At 34.7% G+C, this 2,239-nt stretch overlaps 1 pseudogene; it reads left to right on the plus strand.

Annotated features, from left to right (window-relative positions):
- The first annotated feature begins 212 nt into the window (after positions 1-212).
- Positions 213-653, plus strand: LOC141498963 (nuclear transport factor 2 pseudogene; annotated as a pseudogene).
- The last annotated feature ends 1,586 nt before the right edge of the window (positions 654-2,239 follow it).

A 2,239-nucleotide genomic window follows, 5' to 3' on the forward strand; every position in this document is an offset into this window, starting at 1 on the left:
AAGTTCCATTTTTATTTTATTTTCTTTGTTGGAGTGACTGTGAGAGAGACCAGGAAGTTTTCCTGTAACTTCATTCCCTTCCACCACCTTTGCTGGTGTCTGGCTATTTTTCTTTTCTTGTGAAAAAAATCATTTATTTAGGTTAAGTTGCCATACCACCACCACTGCCATCATGCCAACCAGTTTGTTTGTGGTGCTAGGTAAGGATCAGAATGAGAGACAAACTGATTTGGGAGCAGATTAAATACAGCTTTGTGCAACATTACTAGCAGTTATTTGATAATGATAGAACTCAATTAGATATTGATGCATCCTGCCTTACATGGAAAGGGCAGCAATTCCAAGGCAAAGCAGCCTTGGCTAGCCTTTTGTTTCAGCCCATCATCATGGCTCAGGACCATCAGCCCATCCCTGACAGCTGCTTACTCAGTATGGTGCTGGGACAGCTAAAGACTGATGAAGACTCCTTCATGGGATTCCACTAGCTATTTCTATTAAAGAACATTAGTGATACTTGCACATGCACCAATAATACCCTCAGGCTCACACTGCACAACTTTGGTGAGCCACCTCTTCTCCCTGTACCTACACCATTTCCTTCTTTCTCCTTTTTCCATTATTATTCACACTTCCTTTCTCCAGGCTCCTCCTAATTCTGGAAATATAGTACGCAAGCCATGGTGGTGGCAATGATACCACTATTTGAGTGTGTTGAGTATGATCTTTGGTAGTGAGACTAGTTGCATCTGTCAGGAGTTTGTATTGGCTTAGAAGGACTAAGTAGTGTAAGTAGTGCAAAAAGGTTGTCTTTTTTTTTTCTTTTACTATACTAACAAGTTGTTCTAGTAACCCAAAGAAATGAAGGAGAAAGCAGCAGCTATAAGTGAAAACCTAGATCTTGATTTTTTCAGATGTTCCAATGACTCATTTTACAATAAAACCACAAAAATTTTCTTTACCAAAAAAACCCCACCATTTATTAAGCATGAACTATGTGCAAAATTCTGTGTTAAATGCTGGTAATAGAAAAAGGTAAGCAATTTTGGTGTTCTAGGAATTTTTGCATAATGTTTTAAAATTTTTTAATTTAAATTTTTCTATTAATTTTCTGCCTTTTCCTTTCCAGGAATAATGACCAGAATTCTATGTATTTCAGAGAATCACATATGTGAATTTATCTCCTATTACTGTTTTATATATACTGCGATCTACTGGAAAGAATCCAAACTAATGGTGAGAATTTGAATTTTGTCAACAGGCAATGGAAACCCTGGAGGTAGATAATGATAGTTTCATTTTCAATGTAGTTTAGAATCACAGGAATAGTCTGACAGAAATTGTTCTCCCAGTGCTTGGTGAGGGAGTAGAATATAGTCTCCTGTTTTAAAAAAATTTTTGCTCATATCTTCAGTACCTATAACAATGCCTTGCACAGAATATAAAATTAATAAAATTTGTTATATGTTTGAATAAATGACTTTTGGGGTTGATTCCATAGATTAGTGTAATAAAAGAAGAACTGGATTTGATTCAAGGGACTTCTGTATAAAATCTCACTGATTGTCCCACTTAGTAACTTAATGACCTTGGAGAAGCTATTTACTGTATCTAGATTTTAATTTCCTCATCTATAAAATGAGGTTGAAGCAGATGACAACAAAGGTCATCTTGCTGTGAGAATGCACTTCACCAGTAATAATACTAATTTCTTTCTACTTCTCTATCCACTGTGATTTTTATTCATTTTAGCTCAATGAACATGTGCTATCCATATCTTTTCATTAAATCATCCAATACACTAGATAGATATTGTTTTAAGGAATACTTCATTTATTCCGATGCTCTTTAGTCCTTTTAAAGGAATGGTTCATGTATTTTGTCAAAAACTTTTTCGGCATCTATTGAAATAATCAGATGATTTCTGTTAGTTTTATTATTACTATTAATATGCCAATTATGTTGATAGTTTTCCTAATATTGAGCCAACCCTGTATTCCTAGGATAAATCCTAGCTGTCCTAGTCTATTATTCTACTGAGAGCTTGCTGTAATTGCTTTGCTAATACTGGAGTTATTTTCTAGGTCAGTTGTCTTATCAGTGAGGGAGTTTATATTTTCCTCTATTTTTTTCACTTTTTAAAATTTTATTTAACTAATTCTTGGTGTCTCATGGAGTCATTAGCTTTCACTAGCCCCAGGCTATTCTTCAAGGAGTTATTCTTCTTCTGTTAGCATTTGTA

This window comes from Macrotis lagotis, chromosome X, assembly GCF_037893015.1.
Source record: "Macrotis lagotis isolate mMagLag1 chromosome X, bilby.v1.9.chrom.fasta, whole genome shotgun sequence".
NCBI lineage: Eukaryota > Metazoa > Chordata > Mammalia > Peramelemorphia > Peramelidae > Macrotis > Macrotis lagotis.